This window comes from Citrus clementina, unplaced genomic scaffold, assembly GCF_000493195.1.
Source record: "Citrus clementina cultivar Clemenules unplaced genomic scaffold, Citrus_clementina_v1.0 scaffold_1, whole genome shotgun sequence".
NCBI lineage: Eukaryota > Viridiplantae > Streptophyta > Magnoliopsida > Sapindales > Rutaceae > Citrus > Citrus x clementina.
In genome coordinates, this window is record NW_006263303.1 from 15,390,918 (window position 1) to 15,396,870 (window position 5,953).

General features: G+C 38.0%; 1 non-coding gene across 1 annotated transcript; it reads right to left on the minus strand.

The window, feature by feature from the left end:
- Window positions 1-561: 561 nt before the first annotated feature.
- Window positions 562-667, minus strand: LOC112096026. The gene has a single exon (XR_002904184.1). It is a non-coding gene; the product is annotated as a small nucleolar RNA R71 (small nucleolar RNA).
- Between the last annotated feature and the right edge of the window lie 5,286 nt (window positions 668-5,953).

Consider the following 5,953-nt stretch of genomic DNA (forward strand, 5'->3'; position numbering starts at 1 on the left):
GGAGATTGCGAAGAGAATAAAGACATTCAAAGATTGTTTCCAACATGAATAATTTACAGGATGAGGGAAATTTAAACCCTCACGGACCCTCACGGACCCTTACAACCAGTCAACATTCAAGAAGAACAGAATGAACATGTTAACGGGAGACAGCCAGGCAATAACAATATTATTTACATGGCTGATGACAGAGACAGAGCCATAAGGGATTATGTTGTGCTAACTCCTCAAGTTGTACATCCTGGCATCATCAGACCTAAAGTAGACGCTGTAAATTTTGAATTAAAACCAATAATGTTTCAAATGTTACAAACAGTTGGGTAATTCAACGGATTGCCAAATGAAGATCCTCATCTTCATCTAAAATTGTTCTTGGAAGTAAGTGATGCTTTCAAGATTGCTGGAGCAAATAAGATGCCTTAAGGTTGAGGCTCTTTCCTTATTTCTTAAGAGATCGAGCAAGAGCATGGTTAAATTCATTACCATCTGATTCCATCACTACATGGAATGAATTGGCTAATAAATTCCTAATGAAATATTTTCCACCAACAAAAAATGCAAAGTTGCGGAATGAGATTACTTCCTTCCATCAACTGGAAGATGAGAGTTTGTACGAGGCTTGGGAAAGGTTCAAGGAATTGCTCAGAAGGTGTCCTCATCATGGAATTCCTTGTTGCATTCAATTGGAAACTTTCTACAATTGGTTGAATCCAAGTACAAGGTTAATGGTGGATGCTTCAGCAAATGGAGCTTTGTTATCTAAATCTTATACTGAAGCTTATGAGATTCTAGAAAGAATTGCCAATAATAATTACCAGTGGCCTTCAGCCAGGTAACCAGCAGCAAGCGGATCAACAAGGGTACATAACATTGATACAATTACAACCTTATCAGCACAAGTTACTTCATTGACTAATATGGTAAAAGCCATGACATCTGCTCCAGCAACAGTAAAGCAAGTTACTGCACTTTCTTGTGTATACTGTGGTGAGGAACATGACTTCGATAACTGTCCAGGGAATCCAGCTTCAGTAAACTATGTGGGTAATTTCAATTGACAACCTCAGAACAACCCATATTCAAATACTTACAACCCTGGCTGGAAGCAACACCCAAATTTTTCATGGAGCAACCAAAATCAAAATGTTCCAGCATTCAATGGACATAATAAAAACACACAGCCACCTGGGTTTCATCAGCAGAGTCAAGGGCAAAAGCAAATCAGTCAGGATCCAATCACTTCATTGGAAACACTAATTAAGGAGTATATTGCAAAGAGTGAAGCAATTGTGCAGAGTCAAGTTGTATCCTTGAGAAACCTGGAGAATCAAATGGAACAACTAGCCACAGCAATGAATAGCATAACTCAGGGAAGCCTTCCTAGCAATATAGAAGATCCTAGGAGAGAGAGCAAAGAACACTGCAAAGTAATTAGTTTGAGATCTGGAAAGAATGTTGATACGCCAGTTGAGGTGACAAAAAATGGGATAGAATGCAATTCAGCACAAAAACCAACTCAAAAGAGAAGTATGTTACAGCAAACTCCTCATCAAGACACTGATTACATGGGCCAAGCTACAGCAACTGCTGAAGAAATTCAACCAGAACATGCTGACAAAGAAGTTGCAACGCCAGTAGTCACAGCCTACACTAACCTAAACAAACAAAGTTTGGTACATCCTGAATCTAACCAGCAGTTTAGACATCCACCACATTTCCCACAAAGGTTCCAGAAACAAAAACAAGACAAGCAGTTCAACAAATTCCTAGAAGTGCTGAAGCAACTGCACATAAATATACCTTTTGTGGAAGCCTTGGAGCAAATGCCAAATTATGTGAAATTTCTAAAAGATATCTCGGCACGAAAAAGAAGGCTAGGAGAGTTTGAAACTGTTGCTTTAACACAGGAAAGCAGTCATATGCTCTAAAGTAAAATTCCCACAAAATTGAAAGATCCAGGGAGTTTTACAATACCATGCTCTATAGGAACCAGGTATGCTGGCAGAGCACTTTGTGACTTGGGGCTAGTATTAATTTAATGCCATTATCACTATTTAAGCAGTTTGGAGTAGGGGAATGCAGACCAACGATAGTCACTCTGCAATTGGCTGACAGATCTCATGCATACCCTGAAGGAAAAATAGAGGATGTACTGGTGAAGGTTGATAAATTCATCTTTCCAGTGGATTTTATTGTACTAGATTTTGAAGTTGATAAAAAAGTACCCATTATACTTGGAAGACCTTTTCTAGCAACTGGAAAGACTCGGATAGATGTTCAGAAAAGAGAGCTCACCATGAGAGTGAATGATCAGCAAGTCACATTTAATGTACTAGAGGCTATGAGAAACCATGATGAAGTAGAAAACTGTAATTTCCTAAGTGTAGTGGATTTTGTTGTAGCAGACAGAATGGATAGATGCTGCAGTAAAACATTTGACAGAATCAATACCTTTGATGATGTAGAAGAGGAAGATGTTGCAGCAATTCAGACAGATTCGATGGAAGAAAAGCAATCTGAGAGGCACACCAGGTTCATTGAGCATCTGAATCTTTCAGACAGGAAAGTAAAAATAAATTTACCATCTATTGAATCACCCCCAGTCTTGAATTAAAATTGTTACCTTCATATTTAAAATATACTTATCTTGGTCAAAATAGCACACTCCCTGTAATCATCTCTTCTACTTTGGATGCAGGTCAAGAACAAAGTTTAGTAGATTTGCTTGGAAAATATAGAAGAGCAATTGGATGGACTATGACAGATATAAAGGGGATAAGCCTATCAATTTGCATGCATAAAATCCTGCTAGAAGATTGCTCCAGCAATTCAGTTGAGCACCAGAGAAGCTTAAACCCTATCATGAAAGAAGTGGTGAAGAAGGAAATTATCAAATGGTTAGATGCTGGAATCATATACCTGATATCAGACAGTTCATGGGTAAGCCCAGTTCAATGTGTTCCACAGAAATGAGGGATAACAATAATGACTAATGAGAAGAATGAACTTATTCTTACAAAGACAGTGACTGGATGGAGAATGTGTATGGATTACAGGAAGCTCAATAAAGCCACAAGGAAAGACCATTTCCCACTTCCATTCATAGATCAGATGCTGGACAGACTTGCTGGAAAACAATACTATTGTTTCTTATATGGATATTCAGGCTACAACCAGATTGCTATAGCTCCAGAGGATCAAGAGAAGACTACATTTACTTGTCCTTATGGAACATTTGCCTTCAGAAGAATGCCATTTGGGCTATGCAATGCTCTAGCAACTTTTCAAAGATGCATGATGTCTATATTTTCTGAAATAGTAGAGCAGACTTTGGAAGTGTTCATAGATGATTTCTCAGTTTTTGGAGAAATATACAGTAATTATTTACACAACTTGGAAGAAGTTCTTAAAAGATGTGAGATGACCAATTTAGTACTCAATTGGGAGAAGTGCCATTTCATAGTGCAAGAAGGAATAGTGCTGGGTCACAAGATATCCAAGGATGGTATTGAGGTAGACAAGGCCAAGATAGAGGTAATAGATAAACTGCCACCTCCAACTTCAGTAAAGGGTATTAGGAGATTTTAGGCCATGCTGGATTCTACAGAAGATTCATCAAGGATTTTTCCAAAGTAGCCAAGCCTCTGTGTTCATTGCTGGAGCATGACAAACCTTTCACTTTGACAAAGAGTGTCTTCAAGCATTTGGAGAATTAAAGAAAGCTCTAATCACTCCTCCAATTATCATATCTCTAGACTGGACTTTACCATTTGAATTGATGTGTAATGCTAGTGACCATTCTGTGGGAGCAGTACTAGGGCAGAGAAGGGATAAGGTTTTTCACTCCATATACTATGCAAGAAAAATTCTTACTCAAACTCAAATCAATTACACCACTACAGAGAAAGAATTGCTAGTAGTAGTATTTTCTTTTGACAAATTTCGAGCCTACTTGGTAGGTACTAGAGTGACTGTATATACAGACCATGCAACCATTAAATACTTAATTTCAAAGAAAGATGCCAAGCCAAGATTAATCAAATGGATCTTCTTGCTACAAGAATTTGATCTGGAAATTAAAGATAGAAAGGGGACTGAGAATCAAGTAGCAGATCACCTGTCGAGGTTGGAAGCAGACACAAGCACCTTGACAAGGAAAGACATCATTGAAACTTTTCCTGATGAACAACTGTTAGTGGTACAGCACGCACAGATACTGCAGCAGTCAGAGTCTCCATGGTATGCAGATTTGGTAACTATTTAGTAAGTGGACTGTTACCATCTGAGCTGAAGTTTCAAGAGAAGAAGAAATTTCTTCATAATGTTAGAAGCTACCAATGAGATGACCCACATCTATATAAGTTATGCCCAGACCAAATAATACGAAGATGTGTTACAGAAGGAGAGATTCCCCATATACTTGAGTCATGTCATGCTGCAGCATATGGAGGACATTTTGGTGGTCACAGAACAACTGCTAAAGTATTACAATCAGGTTATTACTGGCCAACTATTTTTAAAGATGCTTATGCGTTTGTTAAATGTTGTGACAGGTGTCAAAGGAGAGGGAACATAACTAGCAAACTTGAAATGCCATTGACTAACATCCTGGAAGTGGAAGTTTTTGATGTCTGGGGAATAGATTTTATGGGACCTTTTCCCCAATCCTTTGGGAACTTATATATCCTTGTTGCTGTGGATTATGTCTCCAAGAGGGTAAAAGCTGCAGCATTACCTACCAATGATGCTAAAACAGTGGTGGTTTTTCTTCAAAAAACATTTTTTTCCAGATTTGGCACTCCTAGAGCAATTATTAGTGACGAGGGTGCACACTTTTACAACAAAGTCTTTGCTGCAGCAATAATAAAATATAAAGTCAGACACAAGGTAGCTATAGCATATCACCCTCAATCTAATGGTCAAGCTGAAGTGTCCAACAGAGAAATTAAAAAGATCTTAGAAAAAGTGGTGAACCCAACAAGGAAGGATTGGTCTTTACACTTACATGATTCTCTATGGGCCTACAGAACAGCATACAAAACCCCACTTTGCATGTCCCCTTACCAAATTGTTTATAGCAAAGCTTGTCATTTGCCATTAGAGCTAGAGCATAAAGCACATTGGGCACTGAAGAAATTAAATTTGGATACGCATGCTGCAACAGAGCAAAGAAAACTTCAACTTTGTGAGCTTGATGAATTACGGCTATCTACATATGAAAATGCAAGAATCTATAAGAGAGGACAAAACAATGGCACGACAAGCATCTTCAGCATAAGAAATTCAATCCTGGTCAATTAGCGTTGCTCCACAATACAAGACTAAGATTATTTTCGGGAAAGCTCAAATCACGGTGGTCTGGCCCGTTTAAGCTGCTCAAAGTTTATTCTCATGGAGCTGTTGATCTTTTAGATGAACAAACAGGTGAAGAATTCAAAGTTAATGGACACAGGGTTAAGCACTACATACATCCAGCAGCAGCATGTTCCAAGGAGGTGTTACTCCTTAAAGAACCGAACTATTGAGCAAGGAAAGAAGGTTAGGCTGATGGACCTTAAATCAAGCGCTTCATGGGAGGCAACCCATTGAGGAGATAGCCACTTCAAACCACTTTTGATATCCTTTGGTTTTGTAGACAACTCTTCCTCTTTACCTTTTTATGTTATCCTATTTTTCCATATTAACTATTTATTTTTATCCTTTTACATTATTGCATTCTTTATTTTCGTTTTAATTTGATCTATTTATTTTTTTATAATTTTCAAAGTAATTTTAGTTTGAAGTAAGTGTGACAATTGAATTCCATATTAACAAGTGAGAATGTATGATGCAGAATGTAGAGGTTAGCCACGTGTCAGAAGCTTTAGTGTGGAGTATGTATCCATTGTTACACTAAGTGAATGGGTGATGTAGCAACTAAATTTACCGTTACAGTAAATTAAAAGTTGGAGCC